This window comes from Ambystoma mexicanum, chromosome 5p (assembly GCF_040938575.1).
Source record: "Ambystoma mexicanum isolate Mex_15411 chromosome 5p, UKY_AmexF1_1, whole genome shotgun sequence".
In the NCBI taxonomy this organism is placed as follows: domain Eukaryota; kingdom Metazoa; phylum Chordata; class Amphibia; order Caudata; family Ambystomatidae; genus Ambystoma; species Ambystoma mexicanum.
Genome location: NC_090930.1, coordinates 823,545,291 through 823,569,548, shown reverse-complemented (window position 1 = coordinate 823,569,548; position 24,258 = coordinate 823,545,291). Strand labels below are relative to the sequence as shown.

At 47.1% G+C, this 24,258-nt stretch overlaps 1 protein-coding gene across 3 annotated transcripts in view; it reads left to right on the top strand.

The window, feature by feature from the left end:
- DPY19L1 (dpy-19 like C-mannosyltransferase 1) overlaps positions 1 to 24,258 on the top strand; it is a 2,006,077-nt gene that overhangs the window by 1,441,585 nt on the left and 540,234 nt on the right. The gene's annotated exons all lie outside the window — the stretch shown is intronic.

Below are 24,258 nucleotides of genomic sequence, written 5' to 3'. Positions count from 1 at the left end.
GAATAGCCAGAATCTTTTAATCTTACATGTTTGTTTCCATAAAGCAGTTTGCAAGCCTTGGTAATGCTGTTTTTACAAATGCTATACATTCCATTGATACTTTATATGCTTTTCCTTTTCAGCATACCTTTTAACCACTTCCCTTTTCACAGAGCACGCATGACTTCCAATCTGTATGATTGACTTTGTTGCTATCCTCATTCCTTTTTAATTCCCTGCTAGCATGTGTCGCCTATGTTTTCCAAATGCTTCATAGTTCACCTGCTTATTTACAAAATATGTTTGCATGTTATTTCTGGGTGGGTTCGCAATACTTAACATTTGTTTTGGGGACTTGGCTTTCAATTATGGTACACTCAACAAGATCGTTCACCAAACTAGGTATCTGTGGAGCCTCATATTGCATTCATAATGACATTTCACTTTCTTATTGAAACCTTTCCCCCCCAAAGATTCCTAAACTTAGACATTACTTCTCAGTCGCGCCGACTGTCATTGGAAGTGTTTTCTCAAGCACCTATGGACCTTTCTGCTTCTTCACTTCAGGTCTACTTGGGACCCATGACTATGTATCATCAGTGTTATTATATATAAAGCTGCCTGTGGCCCATGTACTATAGTATATAGAACAAACCAGTATTCTGTGCTTTGGGTTAGTTTATTATCTAAATAACGTGTCATCCAGATGTTATTGTGTATTTGTATAGCGCCTTATATGTCATTGGTATGATCTCAAAGCGCTGTTGGTTGAACGCCCTCGGGGACCGTAGTGTATGGTGAAGTACACCACACTACTTCCTTGGTAAGTATAATAATCCAATAGTAATCATCACACAATTAATACATCTCAAAATTATAGTTTAATGCTCATTGTTAAAGCCGGCACTTGTTTTGACCATAGGTTTTTCTCAAGGTTGAATCTAGTCAGATCCATAAAACAATGATTAATCTATAGTCCAAAAAATAATGAATCGGTAATACATACCAAAAACAGGGAACGGAGGAAGGTACAAACAGAAAACATAAATTAAAAAGGGAATTTTTGAGAATTAAAAATACATCCTATAATACATCTGATCAGTATTAGAAAATTAGTAACTGCTATCATATAACATTTTATTTTATTATTTGTCACCTTTGCCTCACTTATTCTTTTTGCTAATTGAAGTCTATCATTTCTTTGAAGCACCCAATGATCCAAAAGCCAAGGTTTAATAGAAATAGTGGCATATTAATAAATAACAAATTAAATCATGTGTGCCATTGGATAGGCAATAAGACATTATTTATATTGCACCCATGCTCGGTGCCAACTGACAGTTATTAATGCAATACTGGTGTTTGGAAGTAATGTTAGTCTACCATCCATTGGATATATTCATCTACTCGCCAGATACTGTATTTCAACAGATTCATCAAATAAGTTAATTTATTTGTCGTTCGCTTGTTAGTTCTGGTTCTTCAGACATGAGTCATGTAGTACTATAAGCATCAACTTATCAATAGAACATGCAAATGCCAGTCTTTATTATATTGTGCTGGCATCAGATAGTTCGGGCAAAAACTGTTCTCGAAATTCACATAGAAAGGTCCAGTATAAATGATTCTAAATATATTTGGCCTGTATGTAACTTCCTTGCTTAGGTTGGTAAGAGTTATAAGCAGTTATTACATGGTGTGATCTTAAAATGTACTTACCCATTAAGAGGTATGTTATCCATTCTAATTAGATGTTTGCTTATTCAGTATTCAAGTTATGGTTGTACCATTCTGGATTGTTAGCTGCAAAAGCCACATAAAATATATAAGTGATTTTGAAAGTATATATCATCATTAACTCTCATATTGTTATAATTCCCTCCATTTAAGGAAACTGCACATTCGGTTGGCCAGTCAAGACATTTATCTATAACCATATGTCTAGATCAATAATGAAGTTCATTCAGGCCTTGCCCCAAAATCTGACAATGGAGGTCATTACGAGTTTGGCGGTAAGGGGTTAAAAGTGCCGGAGCCGTCAACCCCTTACCGCCTTATTACAAGTTCTGCTCGCGGGACCCGCTAAGGATGCCTGGTAAAATCAGGCATCCTTAGCGGGTCCTGCAAGCAGACCAGGGTATTAACAACGGGCCCGTTATTAACGGGGCCTTTGTCAGCCCCCTCCCCATTCCCATTGAGCCCTATTAGGGCTTGAATGGGAATCAGGATGGGTGCCATGAGTGAGGAATTACGGGGCCCTCCAAGGTCGGAATGTCCCGGTAATTCCTCATTCAAGGAACCCTGACCCGGAACCCGGTAAGGGGGTAGCCGTGCCGCTAATAGCGACATGGTTACCTCCTACCTCGTAATGACCCCCAATATCTGTTAAGTCATGGCCAACATGATAATATCTCTGACCCTATCTCACCTCATTCTTAGAGAGGATGTCCTATTTGGAGCTATCTCGCTTGTATTTTGCACAGGGTCGCCATTTTAATGATATGTTTATATTCCTGAACATTTGCACGTGACGTTACAAAAGTAAACGCTTTGCGATCTTCGTGATTAGAGTACTGCGGCCCTAACGAATAGCATACTTCGCTACACTTAAAAGCATTAATGTTGAATTCACAGTATGACTCCCAATGAGTCTTCAGATAAGTTAGATATTTATTCAAGGGAATAACAGCCTAGGAGCCTTTAGTTCTTCCTTTTGACCAGGCTCCTACTATTACCACTTCATAGTAACCTCCTTAGGGTAGTCATATGAGACTTTTGGGTGCTTCAACCCTCAATATATAGATAGGCATATTATTTATGGTCAGTAATTACAATGTGCATTTCATGTAATATAATATTGTACAGACGCACTGGTCACCTACCACATATTAATCAAGGTTAGTATATTTCATTAACAAATCAAGGTGTTTTAAAATGAAAATGATAAATAAGAATAAAACAGGTCGCCTTATTGTACAACGCAAATTTAGCTCACAAAACAAAATTAGGAGGGGGCGCTGTTGAGCAGCCAGCAAGATGGCTGCCTAGCTGTGGAGCTCCGTGACCCACGGTCTACAATCCGCAGACAATGGCGGAATCCTGCTATATACACCCAAACTAAAGCCCTCCTATGCATCCCGGGACTGCTGCGCACACACAGGGACAAAAACCGCCGAGATCCGACCAGCCTGGACGAAGATACGTTTGACTGCACTGCGGGCCGCGTGGGCGGTGGGGCCTGCCTCCCTGGCTGTCGGAGGGCGGCGTGACCGCGGTGGCCCTGGGCCGTGCTGGCCTGCTGTGGGGAGGCGGGCGCTGCTGACGAGCCCCCCTGGAGATCCAGAGTGCCGTGGAGCTGCTGTGGACATACCGGGGGCTGGGCTGCTGACTGGTGCCCCTTGGTGCGGAGGCCGCCCTTCTGCCGCCGCGGACCCTGGCCAACTGCGGGCGGTGACGGTAGGTGCCCCCAGTGGGGGCGGCCACTTTTGGCACTGCTGCTTGTTCGGCCTTCTTGCCTGTGCCCCTGTGCGCTCTGGCGGCATCGGCGGGACGCCCATGGCCCGGCTCCATCCCCTATCCGTATTCCACACCGCCCGTTCATACTGAAGATCTCGCTCCTGGAAGAGAAGTGCACGTCCCCAGAGCTTCACGCTCTTACCAGCCCGGCCATGCGGCGGTGAGCCGGACGCCCGTGCCTTGTAGCTGGGGACCTTCCCTCGAACACCCCGGCCTGGGGCAGCACATGATTAAACTGCTGGGAAACGCGAACGCCATGCCACGCGGCTGCTTCTCGCTTTAAATACTTGCTTCTCTGTGCGCTGGGAGCCTCCGTTACAATAACTGCGCCAGGGCAGGGGGGAAACCGCCCTGCTTCACCAGCTCCCAACCCCCGGCCTACCCCATCAGCAGTGTATCACCCAGCGCACCCACACAGCAATTGAAGGAGTGACACTTTTCACATAGATGCCCACCTAACGCCTACTCAGGGTGCCTGCAGCCGCCGCGGGGTGTTTGTTGGGGGTTGCCGCCGGACGCCCGCGGCTGCCTCATCACCACTACCCTGCCACGTGCTTTCTGTCTCCTCTCCATCCGGAGCTAATACCTGCATATCCAAGCTTAAGTCACCTGTATACTGACACCAGTGGCACGCTACCGCCCCCAGTGCGGCACTCCTGTCCCACGACGACCAGCAAAACCACCAAGTGCAGTGCTGCCGCCCACCACCGCAATGTCCAACAGATCGCGGGGGGCCAACAAGGTTGGGGCCATGGACAAATTTGCTAAGGCAGCGCCCAGGGCCGATCAAGCGTCCTCCTCTATAGGACAGGGGGATGTGGACATGCTGCCGGACCCCCCGCAACCCAATCTAACCGCACTGATGGAGTCCATGGCCAAAAACTTTGCAGCCTTCCATGAAAAACTGGATGATATCAACGCAAATGTCGCCTCTCTAAGAACTAAACTAGACCAACACGGGGCCAGAATCAATGAAGCAGAGCAAAGAATTGGAAACAATGAGGACAATGTGCATGCCCTACAGAACACAGTCAAAGAACTTGTGCGCGACATGAAGCAGGTCAAAGCGAAGTGCGATGACATAGACTCTAGGTCGCGAAGGAATAACATTCGCATAGTGGGGGTTCCCAAATCAGCGCTAAAGGGTCGAATGGAGCTTGCGGTTGAACAATTACTCAAAGACCTCCTTGGTAATCCTGAGTTGTCACCATTCTTCACCGTTGAGCGAGCCCACCGCTCACTAGCGCCCCGGCCCAAACCAAGAGACTTTCCCAGGCCGATAATTGCAAAACTATTGAGCTACAAGGATAGAGACCACATTCTTCGCCTGGCCAGAGAAAAAGGGGAACTAAGGCTAGAATCACAAACCATCAGGATCTTTCCTGACTTTTCAGTGAGCGTACAGATGGAACGACGGCAATTTGGAGGTGTGAAGAAAATGCTACGTGATAGGAAAATTGAGTATGCAATGCTTTTCCCCGCTCGCCTGAAATTCACTCATCGCAATAAACTCTTTCTTCACGGTCCCGGACGAGGCAGTCAAGTTCATCGAGGCACAAATCCCTCTAACTGAACCCCCGGTGGAACCAATGGTCAACGATTAAGGCAAATGGGTTCTCCTGCTCTGGCCATTCTGTAATTGATCCCCCGGGCGTTCACCTGCGGATCAACCAGTGGGTGGTGACTGCGGTAAAGGCTCTCATGGCCCTTCGGGAGCCCCACCAGTTGTCCCACACCTTAACTCTGCCCCTCCCGGAGTGTATCTGCCCCCCTCCTCTACTTCTTCTCGGGCCTGACACAGCCCTCACGTTTGCACACTTGAGCGTCTCCTTTGGAGGGGGTACACTATTTGACATCCTGACCAGAATGGCGCGCACTGGGCCCATGCCTTGATACTTGAGCCATACAGCCTGGCACTGGACTGGGCCGATGTTTGTTCAGTTTTCATTACCTAAGAACATACTTGATATCTCGTAATCACCTCATATATTAGCCGTTCCAAGATTAATGATGTATTTCATGATATGTGTCACCAATGTGGGTCAACGGCAGCGGTAGCCCCCACTGCAGCTGCAATGTCGTTAAAGGCAGAGTGTTTATGGTTAAGCCCCTGTTGGGCTATTGGTCAAGCGTCGCCCAGTTGGGGATGGCACGCAGTTGGGCACTCCAAGGGTGGGTACTTATGCACTGCTAGTTTGGTTCGGGCAGTGAGGGTGGGGGGCGGGAAAGTTGGGGACTGTTATCATAAAATCGGCAGGAAAGGAAGGACTGGTTCTGTTGAGAGGCGCACTTGAGCCACTGCAATACACACCGGGTTAGACAGAGACAAATCCTTTGGTTGGGATGTCCCGTAACTGTCAATATGGCTATTAAAATAATGACATGGAATGTCCGGGGATTGACAAATTTTACAAAGTCCCGCAGGATTGCGGCATATGCACAGAGGCACGGGATCAAGGTGCTCATGCTGCAGGAGACACATGCTTTGAAACACCTATCATCCAACCTTTCACAATCCTGGGGCTCAAACAGATTCTACACCCAATTCTCTACTCAGTCCAGAGGGGTCTTGACCCTCATCCACAAATCGGTAAAATTTGCACTCCACACACCCCACATTGATACAGAGGGCAGATATGTTATTCTCCAATGCACTTTGGCTAATGAAGAATGTTTGCTTGTGAACTCCTACAGCCCCAATACCGACTCCCCTGAATTCATTGATGCCCTGTCCGCCATCCTTATGAGGTATGTGGAGGTTCCCATTATATGGGGGGGGGAGACATGAATCTCATTTTCGACAATGTCCTGGATAGGACGTCAGTGACCCGCAGGGTCATGACTCAATCTGCCAAAAGACTCCTCGCATACATGGACTCCCTCCATTTACACGACGTGTGGAGGACGCTCCACCACCAGGCTAGAGACTACACCTTTTATTCTACAGTACATGATAGCTCCTCGAGAATAGATGTGTTCCTTCTCTCTGGGTGCCTGGTGGGTGGGGTGAAAGACGTTGAGATTCTCCCATGCACGCTCTCTGATCACTCTCGCGTGCTACTACAGATTCAACTTGGGAACACTCTGGCCCCCCTGCACAACTGGCGCTTTAAATCTGAGGCCCTATCCGACATTGTCTTTAAACCGGACATCCTCTCGGATATACACACTTTCTTCGAGAACAACAATGCGCAGGACACACCAGAGGGGACCCGGTGGGAAGCATTCAAAGTATACATCAGGGGAATGTGCATCTCAAGGGAGGCCGGGGTTCTCAAGGCCATAAGGCAGGCCCTAACTAGTTCCGAAAAGAAACTTAAAACCCTAGAACAAGAACACGCCGCTGCGCCTGCTCCGGCAACCCTAGCGAAACTTAGGACGGAACTGGAACTCTTTGAATCCCATGCCCTGAGCGAGGTACGGTACTTTGCCCGCCTCGTGGCTGCCCGAAGATATGGGGAGGGGGACAGACCTGGTAGAACCCTGGCCAAACTAGTGCGCGCGGAAGGGGGTAGATCCCGGATAGACAGCATTCTGGATGAGCAGGGCCAGCGACACTGGTCGGACCAAGCCATTACTGACACCTTTGCTAGTTTTTATGCCAGCCTATAAGGCCCCCAGCTGGAACACAACGCCCACGACCTGGATGACTTGTTAGAACGCATCCCTATGACTCTTATCTCCCAAAGCACTATGGAGCAACTGGATACCCCGTTCACCATCGAGGAGATAGTCCAGGTAATTTCGGACCTCCCGAAGAATAAAGCCCCGGGCCCTGATGGCCTCACGTCCGAGTTCTATAGGGAACATGTTGCTATCCTTGCTCCCATACCGCACGGGGTCTGGACCGAATTGCTCCAGCTAGCCACCCTCCCCCCCCTCTCTGCGGGAAGCCCTAATCACGTCCTTCCCAAACCGGGGAAACCTTTAGACGAATGTGGCTCTTACCGGCCCCTGTCTCTCATCAACACGGACACGAAAATATTCGCTAAAATAATTGCAAACAGGTTCCTTCCACTTATGCCCCACCTGGTCCACGAGGACCAGAGTGGCCTTGTTCCTGGCCGTTCTACAGCACTTAATATTCGCCGATTGTTCAATGTAATGTCCAGAATCGACCCTATGGCGGATGCAGTAGCGGTCACGCTAGATGCCCAAAAGGCATTTGATTTGGTCTCGTGGCAGTACCTATGGGCTGTGTTGGTGAAAATGGGAGTGGGACCAAACATGATCTCCTATATAAAACTGCTGTACACGGGCCCACTGGCCAGAGTACTCGCCAACTCTATTGTCTCCTCTCCCTTTCAGTTGCACAGGGGTACCCGCCAGGGATGTCCGTTTTCCCCCATTCTTTTTGCGCTCGCCATTGAACCCATGGCTGACCACGTCAGGGATCGTCACACTTACAATGGTATCCGCTTACAAGACACACCGGAAATCATCTCACTGTACGCTGATGATGTACTCCTGTATGTAAGAAACCCCTCCACGCACCTGGACCCGCTCATCCGAGCCATAACTAAAATAGGCACATACTCCGGCTTTACGATCAACTACTCTAAATCTGAAATATTCCCCCTGACCGCGGCAACCCAACAACCATCATGCGAATACCCCCTACGCTGGTCGCCAAGGGGCATCAAATACTTGGGGGTGCAGGTATCGCTTTCAAAAGCCTCTCTACTGGCCGAGAACTACGAGTCGACAGCGCGGCTCATTGAAGCCAAGATGCTTAATTGGCGCAACCTCCCACTGTCCCTGGCGGGCAGACTGTCCCTAGTTAAGATGATTGCGTTCCCCAAGCTTCTCTACATCTTTGCCAACGTGCCGGTGTGGCTGGGGAAGCAATATTTCAAAAAGCTCCACCTAGCGTGTGCTCAGTTCCTCTGGCACTCTGGTGCCGTTCGCAAGAAGTGGCAACATATGACCCTTCTCTATGAAAAAGAAGGCTTTGCGGCCCCTGATTTGACCCTCTATTGGATAGCGGCGCAGGCCCAACATGCTATGCACTGGTACGCACATACGAACCCGCCTCCACATGTCAAACTGGAGAAAATGGCAGGGGATGGGACCAATATCATGACCCTGGTGCTACACCATACATATCAGACAGATGCCCCGGCAGACCCTGTGGCTACCACAATCAAGGCATGGAATAAGATCTTGAACACCGCACAGGACCATCATCCATATTATAAATGGCTTACCATTTGTCAGTTCCCGGGACTCTCCCCCACGTACGACCAGCATTTTGTGCGACACTGGGAGGCTCTGGGATGTCGAGCGCTAACCAACCTGTTCCCAAATAGTAAATTTATCACCCCCCAAACATGGCGGCCCGAACACTCCAGCCCTTGAGCTACTGCAATATTTCAGGCTGAGAGCGGTGGTCCGTGCAATGTGGCCCTCCTACCCAGACGAGCCCCCAGACACACCCGAACTCCAAGATATAGCAAACTCTACAGGTGGCAGGGGTATAATATCCTCCTTGTACAAAATGCAACTGGAAAACGAGGGAATACATCCCTCAAACCACGTGAAGCTTGGGCCAGGGAACTAGAAATAGAAATTACTGAAGAGATGTATGACAAAATGTGTGCATACACGCGAAAAGTCTCCCTTAGCGCTAGATTCCGGTGCATACAATATAAATTTCTTAACAGGCTTTACTACACGCCACATAAAGTGGCGAAGTTCACACGCGACGCTTCCCACACCTGCCCGAGATGCAACTTTGGCGAGGCAGATCACGTGCATATGTTCTGGTCCTGTGCTGCACTGGGTACGTTCTGGCTGGAGGTGACAGGGGCTCTCTCGGAGATAATTGGGTCTCCAGTAGACCCGGACCTGCTAGCTTTGCTCTTTGTAATATGGTCTGGGAAAAATGCAAAAAAAATGTCAACATTTTTTAATATAAGTGCAATCGTTGCTAAAAGATGTATATTGCAGAATTGGAAGCGCCGCTCTCCCCCTACCTTCGAGATGTGGCTGAAAGCCCTTACCTGGATACAAATGTGCGAGGAGGATTATATTGTACTCTTGCCTGCATCATCTCGCCCAAAAAATGTGTGGACAGAGTTTTGCAGCTATTTGAACAACAAGGACGAGGTGGACGGAAGCCCCACCCCACTGTCGGAGCCAGACCACCCGGCACCAGTTGTCCTGGGCACGTAGCCCCTCTGGGCTGTTAAGCCCCCCCGCCCATGTTTCGAACTGTTGTGAGGTATGTGCATGATGTAATGCCCGAACGTGACAATGCGATTTCTGTTCCTCTCTGTGTATGATGTACTGTACCTGTCTTCACTTTCTGCCAATAAACAAAAGTTTAAATAAACAAAAGTTTAAATAAACAAAACAAAATTAGGTTAGTGCAAGCAATCCCTTCAAATTAGCACATTTTGCTACAAGTACATTCAAAGTATATTGGTCAGCAGATTGTACTTGCACAACAAAGTGGATGCAAACCTTCTTCGAATAGATAAACATTCTGCAATATATATCCTCATAAGTGCTGTATATATCTGGAGTTAAGACACTAGGAAGTATGTTACAGCACAAATTTGACTCACAAAGCAAACTTGAGGTGATGCAAATATTGTCATATTACAACGCCTGTGTTGCTGCAAATACATTCGTAATATATTGGTGACCAGACTGTATTAAAGCACACAATTAGATAGAAATCCTTCGTCATATAGTGTACGTTACAAGAATACATACATCTCAGAATTGAGCCCTTCAATTGTACTTTGTAATTTACATATTGTTAAATTGTAAAGATACACTTTGGAAACATCATCCGAGTTGAAGCGTTTATTTGTATAATAGGTTCATCCCAGGAGAAACGGCCCCCAGCCAGAGACCACACAACTGTCCTTCTCTCTTCTCTCTCCTTCAACCCAGCACTCCAGAACCTGGAACCATTTCTGAAAGATAGCAGTGAGGTTCCATAGTAGCTAGGATACATGATGCAAGGTGCATGATGACAACGGCACATGAAAGATGGATGTCGATGTGTGACACCTAGCTCCTCCTAACACCTCCTTCCTTTTCCAAAAAAATAAAATAAACCTTAATGTGAGTTGAACAGGAAACTGATGAATTTTAGATATCAAACTGGGTAAATGATTAGAGACCTGTGGCACAGATCCCTTATAATACCATTAAATCAAACTACATTGGTGTCCTTAACTTTCCTGCAAAGCACTACCCTCTCTTTGTTCCAGATACCACCTCCTTTGACTAGAACAGAAGAACCAAGGTCTTTTACAACCTGTTTGGGCTGGGAAAATAGTGAAGCCCCTTTGCGCACCTTGGTAGGAAGTTTAATCTTAATCCAGTCACCTTCCTCAAGTTTGAAATCTCTGCAAGCATTCTTCTGATCATAACGCTCTTTGGATCTGACTCCATACTCAAATATTCTCCCTCTCACACTTTCCAAATCCACTCCTACTAATTGGGATCTACCCATCCAACCAGGACATATGTGTGAGTTAGGCTTTCTTCCCCTCAGTACCTCAAAAGGGGACACACCTGTGACACTAAGGGGAGTTAATATATATTGAAATGTTCTTTCCATCACTGTTCTTATCCAGTCACCTCCAGTGGCTACCGCAATCCTAATTGCATCCATGAGAGTCCGGTTGAAGCGTTCTACACACCCATTGGTCTGGGGATGGTACAGTGATGTGTTCACTTGTTCTATACCATGACTACTCAGGAACTCTCTAAATTCCCTGGACACCAATTGGGAGCCATTATCAGACAGACATTTTCTGGGGAATCCTTCTCTCCAAAACAATTGTTCCATACATTTTATAATACTGCTGCTAGAAATATCTTTTAATACACAGACTTCAGGCCATTTTGACAGTAGGTCCATAACAACTAACACATAACTGTCTCTTCCACCTCTAATATTAAACAGACCCAACAGATCCAGAGCAATCTCATCCCAAGGTACTCTAGGTGAATTCCTCACAGTCATGGGCACTTTCTGTACTCTGAGTCCCTTATTTCCTTCAGCACAATCACTGCAATCATTTTTTTTTTAAAACAATTTTTATTATTTTCCAAATAAACAAACAAAACACCAACCAAACACACAATACAAACTCCCCCTTGTCAATCACTGCAATCATTAACTTGTTCTTCGGTATCTTTGTCAACACTAGGCCACCAGAACTCTGACCTAACCAAACCTTTGGTTTTGGCCAACCCAAAGTGTCCAACATGGGCTAAATCTATTATTATATTTCTCCTCTTGAAAGGTACCACCATTTGATGTCCCCTATGTAAGTACCCATTCTCGATCCATAGTTCTTCCTTAACTTTGGCAAATCCACCTAGGTCACCATTATAATTCCTTATTTTACCATCCATCACTAAAGTCAACAGTTTCTGGTACATGACATCTTCAGAACAAGCAGTATCCCAATCATCTTTCTTTAGTGTCTCATGAACCTGAAATATCTCAACATCCTTCTCGTAACCCAAATGACAATCTCCAATTAAGTGTTCTCTCTGCACTGATCTGGATAAAGCATCAGCAACTGCATTGGTCTCACCACTGACATGAAGCATAATATACTGTAGACCTTGCAATGAAGTCACCCACTTCATGATGCGCCTGGATACTCCTTCCAAGCCACCTTTGGTGAATATCCCAATTAAAGGCTGGTCAGTACAAATAGTGAACTCCCTGCCCCACAGAAAACGTTTAAATTTTTCCACTCCCCAGACACATGCTAACGCTTCCTTTTCTATCACTGAGTATCTGTTCTCAGGTCCCTTGAGAGACCTAGATGCAAACGCAACCGTGTGCAGACCCATTTGATCCTCCTGCATTAAGACAGCACCAATACCATAGTCACTGGCATCCACGAAGAGCAAAGTGCATTTATCTTCTTCAAAAGTTCTCAAAATAAGGGCATTGACAATGGAATCCTTGATCTTTTCAAATTCTTCCTTACATAAATCATTCCACCTAAAGGTAACTCCCTTGCGGGTCAGCATTCTCATGTTTCTTGACATATCTGACAGACCTCTGATAAACTTGCCATAAAATTCAACTAAGCCAACAAAAGACAAAACATCCCCCTTCCATTTGGGTGCTTCCATCCTACTTATGGCTTATATGGCTTCCTCTTTGGGTTTGACCCCCTCCCCTGTGATTTCATGGCCAAGATACACTACTTTTTCGGCTTTGAATGTACATTTCTCCAAAGCCACTGTGAGACCTGCTTCTTTAAGTATATCTAAGACTCTCTCTAGTCGCTTATTATGTTCCGTTTCATCCTTCCCACACACAAGCACATTGTCTTGGTAACACATGACACCTCTCTCACCTCTAAGCAACCTGTACATTATACTTTGAAAGACACTCGCTGCAGAAACTAACCCAAAGGGCATACGCACACATCTGAAAAGACCAATTGGAGTAATGAACGCTGTAAAATCCCTAGAGTCGGGATGCAACTCTACCTGATGATAGGCAGATTTTAAGTCAAGAATGGAAAAGACCTTGGAACCAGACACACCCATCAAAAGGTCATCTATCCTGGGTAAGGGAAACCTATCAGCCACCACCATACTATTTAAATGTCTGAGGTCGATACATAATCTCAAAGACCCATTACTTTTTTTTAACTACTACTATGGGACTATCCCACTCTGTAGAATTAATATTCTCTATCACTCCCTCACTTTCCATCCTCTTCAATTCTTTTTCTACCCCTTCTTTGAGAGCAAGAGGAATGGTACGCAGCTTAGCAATTTTTGGAATGGCATCCCTTCTTAATCGAATTTTATGCACAAACCCCTTCAAACATCCTAACTTATCAGATGAAGAATTGGTTTGTACTCCGGTGGCGCCCACAGTGGTGCTAGTGGTGGTGCCCTCACTCTTCACCGACAACACTTGATCCGGGTGGCTTGCTTCAAGCCATATTCTCAGTTCTACTTGATCATTCCAAGAAAGGAGTTCTCCACCTCTATTGGCTACATGCACAGTTTCTGTAGACTTCCTGTCTTTAAACTGCAGTCAGTCTCAAAACACCCTATGATTTCTATGGGGACATCTCCATAAGCATTCGCTCTGACAATATTTTTCCATAATGTACAGCATCCAAACTTTTCTCTCCTCACTTGTACACTTATCAAGGTGTAGTCTGCTCCACTATCCATGAGCATCGACACTGGCACTCCTCCAATTATCACAGTGGCATAAGGTTTATTTTTCTTTACCTTACCATCAATGGCATTAACTGAAAACACTACCTCTCTACCAGTTTCACTCTATGGGTAATCTTCATACTCTACACTAACTTCATGCACTTGACCTGTATTTGCATTAAAGTTCCTACAACACCTGGCAATGTGTCCTCTCACCCCACAATCATTGCATATAATGTGAATCGCATAACATCCTTTATCAGAAGCCAAATGTGATATGCTCCCACACCTGAAACACCTCCTTCCTGGAGGACCCTTAGAATAGCCAGAGTCTATAACACTCCTAAAGACATTAGTCTCACTCGGTAACCCTTTGGCCACCCTCATCGAAGACCATTGCTGGCCTAAAGCTCTAGCAGCCGGACCTTGATGACTTTCTGGCCTCCTGCCCATTTGTACAAAGCGTCTTTAAGGCCCTTCAATGTGTCTCTGCACCACTTTGGAAATTTTCTGTATTGCTCCTTCATTATCATCTGACTTGGGCTTTTCAAGAGATGGGTTGTCAACCTGAAGTAGTCTTATGCATTTGTCTGTATGCTCTGCTGTCTTTGCAATCTCGATTGCTCTGTCTAAAGAAGTATTCCTTTCCTTCCACAATTCTTTCCTGATATTGTCGTTTGAGCACTTAATCATCAATTGATCCCTTACATGCTCATCCTGACAATGGTCAAATCTACACTTAACTGCTAAGCCCCTTAAGGCGGTAACAAAATCCTCAATGCTCTCTCCACATTTCTGGCTTCTTGTCGCAAATTTGTATCGTTCCAGTATTATGTTCTCCTCAATACAATAATGCTTATCCAACTTTGCTAATGTTCTCTCATAGGGGCCCCCTTCAGGTATATCTGGGGGTTCCGGAAGTTTTTTTAATACCTCTTGCCCTGCAGCCCCCAAACAATGAAAGAGCAGAGCCTATTTGCGCTCATTGGAGAATTTGGGCCCAAAGACTGCCAACACGTACTTATGAAAACCCTCCTTCCAGTCCAACCAACTCACCTTGGGTTCTCCTGGTGCTGGGAGAAAGAATATCGGAGCAGGCACGTTAGCCATGCCCCAAGCAGGGTAATGTCACCTTTCAGGTACAAGCAAGCGCTTTGCTCAATGGTAGGCCTTCTCAAAGTTATAACACATTAGAGTTCCATCCCCTCAATATCACAAGAAAACCAGAAAATCTCATACATGCACCCACCAGTACCGTCACTCTTAACAAATTTCAGCTGCAAGGTAGCGTCCCGTAAAACGAGAAGTGCTCTCCAATGTAAACAAACAGTTGTGATGCTCCAAGCAACCTGTAAACAAACAGCATTGACGGGCCAAGCAACCGAAAAGCAATATAAATCAAAGATGGCTGCCACGTCGTGGGTTCCCTTCTTCTAGGGACGTGTTGACGTGCGGCTGTAGTCAGAACAACAATTGGGACAACCCAAAATGGCCACCACGTTTTAGGGTCCTTTCCTCGGGACCGCAGTGACAGGGGAAGAAATAATGTCGAGCTTCGCTTGCGACGTCTCAAAAGTAAACAGCTGGTGATGTAGAGTGCACGTTCCGCGCACTCCACAACTGGACCAGAGTACAAAATCAGGTACATGTACCGAACAGTCCTCCAAGTAGTTGAAGAACGCTGTGTATGTTCAATGTGATACGTCACAGAGCCTATCCGGGACGTTGCTCCTGAAGCGGTCCCTGCAATCCTTGCAAGCTCCCCTTCCAACTCCTGTAAAGCAGTGTCTTCCTGGCACTAGCGCTCAAAGTTAAATGTGTGGCCCTCCGAGGTCCTCCTCACTTGTATGCGAAATCCAGCTTTTCACTCCAGACGCCCGTAGCAAACTTCTCCTGTTCCACGGGGGCCGTAACTGCCTGGGCCAGTCCTCGTCGCCAATGTTAAATTGTAAAGATACACTCTGGAAACATTGTCAGAGTTTTAGCGTTTATTTGTATAATAGGTTCATCCCAGGAGAAACGGCCCCCAGCCAGAGACCACACAACTGTCCTTCTCTCTTCTCTCTCCTTCAACCCAGCACTCCAGAACCTGGAACCATTTCTGAAAGATAGCAGTGAGGTTCCACAGTAGCTAGGATACATGATGCAAGGTGCATGATGACAACAGCACATGAAAGATGAATGTCCATGTGTGACACCTAACTCCTTCTAACACATATCAATTTCGCCTCCATCTGCCTTAGGGTGAGTTTTAGATCGCCAACACGTTTGACAAGTTTAGAGATTTTAGGTCGCTCTTATTGTCCAATTGGTGGCATTCCTGCCAATGGTGCGCCAACAGTAAACTCGGGTCCCTGTTTGAGAGGCTAGAAAGGTGTTCAGTTATACGCACTCTGAGCTGTCATACTGCCAATGTATAGTTTATTACAAATGCATATAATGGCATAAACAACATGTGTCGTTCTGACCCATCTTGAGGAGTTCTGGGAAATGAGTTGTACGATAGAGGTTGACTCAGTGGGCCTCCCCTTCCAGCCAATATGCTTGTGTGCCTCAATCCTTACCTGTTGCACTTGTTTTGTCGTAAGTGGGACCACCGCCCCCCAGATTACTGAGATTTTACTGAATCAGAAATGTTTGAGGGAGAAAAAAGTCATTTGAATGAAAATGACTTTCAGTTATGACTCCCCAGAACATTTATGACAACCCACTGCCCCCATCCCCTTACTTACGTCTCAGCAGCACACAAGGAGGTGTGCCGCCATGTCCTGCATCCCTCTGCGGGACCTGTACCCTTCACTTGCGTGAATGAGTTTTTTTTTCTCCAAAACTTTATTTATTAAGGAGTAGGTTACACCTCCACAACCCCAATGGCATTATAGTGAACCAGGGTGCGGGGGCCACCCCCCCAGCCCCTGCGGCCCTTGCTCCCTATAATGACACAGAATGGGGGATTTATTTGAAATTTTCAGCTGTAGAAATGTTCCTACAGCAGATTTTTTAATAAATGTACGGATTACCCCACCCTGTCTGCCACCCCGTTTCCCATACAGAATCTGCCCCCCTCACCCTCAATCCACCCCGCTCTGATGCAATGTGAGTTAACTCAGGGTTCCCATGCAGTCAGTCGTTCACGACTCCCAACTGCTCCGCCCAGCAGTACTGTCGCAGACATAGCAGGCCAATCCCACTCTCCTCCCCCAGACTAACCGCTGAAGAGTTTTTAAGGCAATGCAAACTTGCTTGCCCCCCCCATAACAATTCCACGAAGACCCCATCTAATCCTTCAAATACGCGCCCAGAGACCTGGAGTGGGGCGTTTGGTAGTACGTAAAGGAACTTGGGCAAGGTTACAAGGGGCGCTTTGCCCATCAGGCTCCAAGGAAGGGACAGCCAATGCACCACATCAGACTTGAATCTATCAACTAGGGCATAAGTTAAGGTCCAGAAACTTCAACAGATATTCTCCCAATTGGAGTCCCAGGTAATGGAAGCCTGTCTTTGTATCTGGTACGGGCAATCCTGCGGGAGCACCGCGTCCCCGCCTTGTACCGAGAAGAGGACTGACTTCTGCCAGTTGACCTTAAGGCTTAAGGTGCCCTGATAATCGCTTAATATCTTTGTCGGCTCGAGACAGGGTGCGACCGGTTGCCCATATATATATATTAGAAGGTCATCCGTGTATATAGAGAAATCCTCTCCTCGCCTCCCTATGACCCCCTGAAGCCCACCCACTCTGTACTTGTCCTAAGCCTCACTGCCAGCAGTTCCACTGCCAGTGTGAAGAACAGAGGAGATGGGACAGCCCTGCCTTGTGCCCTGCCACAGGGGAAAAACCCTCGAGCAGACCCCATTGACCCGCACTTCTCCCACCAGTGACTTATAAAATAGACACACCCAGCTTAGGAAGTTCTCCCCCCCAAAACCTTTGCTTTCCATAGTTCCAGTGCACCGAATCAAAGGCTTTTTCAAAGTCATCTGACAATAGTGCTAACAGACCTGTGATTGTATTAGCCTGGCATAATGCCAATTGTACCCTTTGCAAATTCATGCGAGTAGACTTGGTTGGCATAAACCTGCACTGGTCTGGGTGAACTAGGCACCCTATAACCTGCAGCAGGCGGTTCGGCAGGACCTTTGCTAGGATTTTCATTTCCCTGTTGATTGGCCTATATGAGGCACAACAGTCCGGTGGCTTGTTTGGCTTGAGAAAGACAACTATACATGCTTTCTGCAAATCATCAGGTAATATACCCTCCCTCCTGCTCTGCAGAAATAGCCAGTGGAGAGGCCCAACTACTGCCCCACCCCGTTTCTTCCAGACTTCCACGGGGAAGACATTTCGCCCCCGGGGCCTTCCCAGACTGTAATTGGGAGATTGCTGCAGCTATTTCCTCCTCTGTAATATCTGTCTGTAGCCCCTCCCACCGCTGTGCAGATAACTGCGGGAGAACTACTCTATCTGTTCCACCGGTTCACTATTCCCCCCCCACCCCTGCCGACTGAACGGGACCCCGTAAATGGACTCATAGTAACCCGCAAACTCCTGTGATATATCCACATCCCTCATCAGGACTTCGCCAGTGTCGTTCTGTATGTCTCTGACATAGCCACTTCCCCATTCGCTACGCGCTAGCCATACAAGCAACTTTCCCGCCGTGTCCCCTGCTACATGGATTTAGCTACATTTGAGCCAGTGTGCCTGCTTTGCGTTATCCAAGGCAATGTTCTGAAGTGCTTCCTATGCTGCCTTCAGCTTAAGCTGATCTGCAATTCACCCAGAGGCCACCATTTCTGCTTCTGCCTTCTCTGAGACCGCCTCTGCCTCCCTCATCGCCAATGCCTGTTTTTTCCAGTGTGCTGCAACCAGTGAAATTGCCTCCCCCCTTATGCCCCTACCAAACTGTGATCAGGCTATCCACAGACCCCTCATTTACCGAGAAATATTCCTGTGTGGTGTGCTCTAGTGTCTCAGTGAACTTGCAGAAACCCAAATAATATGAGTTCATCCGCCATACGGGCGCCGATTTCTCATGCCCTCTTAAGCCTGACTAGTAACGGGGAATGGTCGGAGATCCCCCTGGCCAAAAATTTCGCTGACATCAATCTGTGGCCATCAGCCGGTGGGATGAAAAGATGTACAATCTAGAGAGAGAGTGGGCCCCAGAAAAGAAAGTGTACCCACCCTCCCCCACATGCATGTATCTTCAGGAATCCAACCAGCCCATGGCTTGAGCGAAGGAACAGTGTCTGGCCGAAAGCTATGGATTTCTTCTAAATACATTTGACCTATCCAAACCTGAGTCCATGTTAGGCAGAAACCTGTGCAGTTCCCTTTGGGAACACTGCAAAAGATTTAGGACTACAGGTGTTAGCAGTAAACCCACTTGGTAGCAGTCTGTACCACCCAGATTTACCTGGTAGCTGTGGCTTAGCAGTCAGACTTCCCTCAAGAAGAGTTAGGCAGTATGCAAAGTATACACAATAGGTACTCAGTCACAATAGCACAAGCAAACACTGACCAGAGCTTTGGTGTCAAAGTATATAATTAATTATTTTAAAACACACTGTTAGATACACTCCAGCACTCTTATTGTAAAACACTCTAAACACAGTTACTATTATGATATATACAACCCTTATTCCTTATCAGACAAGTCTTAGTTAACACCACTTATTTCCAGACAGAGGTGAGCGCTTGACTATAGATGGCACTCCAATAAGTTCATGAAGAAGGGAGGGAAAAAGACAGAATATGTGGAGATACACCACTCTATGATTTCGGAACACTTTTAGCAAGGCAGAAGAGCAAAAGTCACTTGTGAGCCAAAGTCCATAGGCTGGGCCCACTCTTAGAGAGAGCAGAGCACAAATGCGCCCAAGATCACACAGTTACACTAGGCTTTGAAAGTCTTGCAGAGAGTTCGAAAAGAGTTTAGAGAGGCTCAGAAAAGTTTAGCCAGGGTGTCCCAGGCTAACCCAGGTTCGAAAGCCGGGGGCTAAATCTACCCCGTACAGTCGGTGGCAAGGGAAGCCAGGCGGAACACGGTACCTTAAGTGGGAAGGATCCTCCAGTGGTGGCAGTTGTTCCTGGCAGCGGGTGCAAGTCTCTGCCTCGTCCAGGGGAAGATAAGATCTCGACTTGGAGGAAAGATGAAGGTCGTTGCACTGCCAGGGAAGAAACCAGCCGCAGAGTTTTCTGGTTAAAGGTATTACCCCTTATTTTGCTGTAGTGGTACAACGTGGTATTCCGGTTGCCGGGGTGCTTGGCACAGGCAAGGCGGCCACGAGATGCGTCGGGAAGGCGAAAAGACGGTGAAACTGGTTATCCCCACCAGTCAAAGGAAGAAGCCGTTCCAGCCGGGAGATCTTCTGTCGTCGGGAAGTGGTGAGTCGGTTCCACAGGGCTCCACCGGTGGTGTCGTCGTGGTAGGTTGGCTGAGCTTCTCCCTCGTCGGATTCTCAGGTCCTGTGGCGACTTCTGAAGTTCCAGTCCCCAAAGCCCTGCTTTTATGCAGCATACCCACATTCACTCAGCCTAGCTGTCAATCAAACATGCTAAGTGGTGAGCCGGCCGGCTCACCACTTGGGCCAATCACACAAGAGTGCGACTTGAGTTACCAAGGTAACCCAGTCCAGGGTGCCTAAACCCCCTCCCAGACCCCCTGTTGTACCCAGACAGAGTGGCACCACTTTTGGAGGCTTCTGTGGAGAAGCCCGCCAAAAAGTGGAACAAAGGGCTCGACTTGGGTTGGAGTCACAGAAGAAAACACAAACGCCATTTTAGAATCGAGTCCTGGCAAAAAATACCAACCGGCGAATTAATATTAAATAAATAAACCGGCGGTATGTTCGAGGCTCTGAGAATTAAATAATTAAAGTTGGTAGCCTCGAACAATGGGAAAATCCCATAGAGAAATATTCACGGTTGAATATAAAAAGTAGTATCCACTGCCACCAGCCAAAACTCGATCAGGGGGGACGGTGACGTGCCCCACCGACTAACAGATCCCAGGGCAATCGAATTGCCCCAGCCAGTAAGTCCACAATATGATGGTTTGTACTGGTTCTGTTCAGAATTCAAGACTAGTAAAGTCAATGGTGACTTTACATGCCCTGGGAGACAGTAGTCAGTCCCAGGTTATGGAGTCTATACTGGGGGGTCACTATGACACCCCTGTGTTACTGCACTGAGGGTGCTGTGTAACACACATCCCAAAAACACATGAAGCCCTATGGAATAAAAGACACCATAGCCCATTAAACACATCTAGAGTCAAAGGAATACACTGAAATCATGTCGAAGAGTGAGGGTGAAAAGAGTCTCACTCTTGGCAGGAGAAAAAAATAAACCCCAAAAATCCAGCAAAGCTGCTGGGGTACTCACTAGGTTAGGAAATTCAGCCTAAACAGAGAATTCTCCCTAACACTCCATCACATAGTTCAAGTCTCCCTCCAGGATTTATACCTCTGCTTCCCCCTGCACTACAAGTTTCTGAAGGTTGTTACTTAAATCATGTGTGAGAGGAGGGTGCGCATAAACTGCTACAATTCCCCATATGGCTCCCGCCAGCTCCACCCAGATCAACACAAACCTTCCCAGTGGGTCTGTTAGCTAATCGATAACTGAGAAAGGCATCCTTTTGTATACCAGGACCATGGCCCCTCATGCCCCTCTGGTGAAGCCGGTGTGGAAGGCCATTCTATAATTTGATTGGATAAAGAACTTAGTGTGACCCCCACAGTGCGTTTCAGTGGGGAGGGTGGAATTTGGTGAGTGCCTATTGAGAAATTGCAGTACAAGCCTGTGTTTAATTCCAAAGCATTAGTTCTCTCTCTTTCTTGGTGGTGGCTCCCTTTGAGCGTTTGCACTTTGAATCGATCAGGCTTTTCACATTGAAGACTGTATTTCTGGTGGCAATTGCATCAACCAGATGTCTGAGTTGCAGGTGCTGTCGTGTAAGGCCCCATTTCTTCAAAAGGTTATGCTGAAATTGTTTGCCGAAGATTGTTTTTGAATTTCATGTTTCCCAGAATATAGAGTTGCCAGTGTTTTTTCCACCACCTTACCCATCCAAGGAGGAATATAGGCTCCATAGACTGCCCCAAAATGGGCTCTGCACAATTATGTGGTTCGAATAGCACCCTTTTGCAGTGGTAACCAGCTGTTGTGTTCTCCCAAGCACTGTCGGGCAGTGTGGTAACAAGACACTTTCTAATGAATTCCTTCCTCCCACAGATTCCTCATCTTTATTATCTGTGATGCTGGAAATGCTTTGGAGGGACACGGCCACTACTTCCCTGTTGGTGTTTTTATGTGCGTTTTTCGACACAGGAGTCCAGTCTGGACCTCTGGCAGTGCAGCTCTTCATTTTTGTTATTGGTGAGCAAGACCCGTGGGATACCCCTATGGCATCCATGGCTAGGGGTAGACATTAGTACCCCTATTGCGCACATGTGTGTTGCCCACAGAACAGGGTATGAGCTGGTGGCAGCTACATGCTGATTTTGTAGTGGCTCTGGGGCTCCCCTGTTTTGGGACACCCGGGCCCTGCCATAGAAATCAGTGGATTCCCGAACAAAGGCAAGATGGCTGTAATGCTCGCCTGGTATCTACAGGGATGTCACTCAGCCTGTTCTGACCTCTTACGACTTCAAACCCTTCCCTGGAGTCTACTTGACTGGAGACTGGGCCTGAAACACAGGATTGGTAGAGTTTAACTCTCTATTGTCTCTGTGTGCTTGAACCCCTTCTTCCCTCGGGTCCAACCCTTCCCTTTGATCCACAGCTCACCTTGTTTTCTTGGAAAGTGTGCTCTCCATCCTGCTTTCAGCACAGGGGCGCGTTGATTGATGCAGGCTCGTTGCTGCCTAGTTACTTCACTGGCAAGAGTCCGACAGGTAAGTATAATGAGTCTTTTGAACAGTTCTCTAACTTTGTTCCTTTCCTTCCTTAGATGATGGCCGGCATCCGGGGATGGCGACGTTCTGCTGAGATGAGTAGCGCTGAAGGTGAGTGAGAGCGCGATGCGACCCTTTCGTATTTGTATTGAACTGAGTTCTTTTTCTGTGTCTCTTAGGTGCCGCAAAGTTTTCAGCGGTGAGTAAGCGCGTTATGCGGCGCCTCTAGATGTTTCCACGCTAACCTGGAGTGTCTTTTCCCTCTTGCAGATGGATGAGAAGTTCCGGAGACAGAGTTCCCCCAGAGTGGCTGGGATTCAGGTAAGCGTTTGAAGCTCGTACGGTCTTTAAAAATAAGCGAAGATTTGCTGAATGCTTACTAATGCCTTTTCTCTGTTCTTTTCCCTTTTCCCTTTTCCTTAGGAAGCTGCGTGCCGGGATGAGAATGACTGCCGAAGGTCCACAACCACAAGAATAGTGTTTAACCCTTGACTGGGTGGTAAGTCAGTAATAAAATCGAGGGACAACGTGTGCCAGGGTGCTGGTGGGATTTCCAATGGTTGTAATAGCCCAGCCGGTTTCTGCTTGGATGACTTGTTTTGAGCACACACTCCACAAGATAGGATGAATTGGATAATGTCTTTACGCCACGTGGGCCACCAATAATTTCATTTTACCTTGGCTATGGTTTTAGCGATCCCGGGGTGGCCCTCGATCAAGGAATCATGATAACCGGACATGACTTGTTCTCATAGTTCTTGGTTTGATCAGAATGAACGATTCCTGAAGTAGGGCAACTGATCTTTTATCATGTAATGTTCTCCTTGTGCACTCCACGCTTGTAATTGCTCCGGACTCATCAGGTTTTAGATTTCTTCATGTAATTCTTTCTGAGGTATGGTTGCTGTGATTCCTAGGAGCTTGTCACTCGGGATGATTGCTATTGGGTCATAGGTCTGATAGGTCTGATAGATACCCTTGCTCTTCCACCCCCAAACGGGAAAGGGCATCAGCCTTCCCGTTTTTCACCCCTGGTCGAAATGTAATCACGTAGTCATATTCAGCAAAAAAAAAGAGCCCACCGTAGTTGTCATGAGGATTGGGCCTTTGCCGTTTTTAGGTACTGGAGGTTCCGGTGGTCAGTTATTACAGTGATTGTGTGTCTGGCATCCAGGTGGTAGTGCTGCCATGCTGACTTAATGGCCAGGAGTTCTTTGTCTGTGATAGCGTAATTGAGTTCAGGGGGTGTGAATTTACGCGACCAGAAGGCAACAGGGTGTAACTGGCCCGTTTGGGGTCCTTTTGTGAGAGGATGGCTCCCATAGCCATGCTTGAGGCGTCCGTTTCCACGAGGTATGGGAGATCAGGGCGAGGGTGGCGTAAGATTGGGGCAGATGTGAATCTTGCTTTGAGTTCCTGGAAAGCTTCCTTGGCTTCTGTTGTCCACTGGAACTTTGTGTTACTTTTCCTTAGCAATGACGTGATGGGATGCACGATTTGCAAAAATCCCTGGATGAACCGGCGGTAGATGTTTTAAAAAACCAGCATACTTTGAATCCCCTTGAATGAAATTGGGGATGGCCAGGTCATGATAGCATCTACCTTGTGTACATCCATTCGGATTCCTTTCGGGCTGGGAATAAAGCCCAGGAATTCCACCTTGGAGACGTGGAATGAGCACTTTTCGAG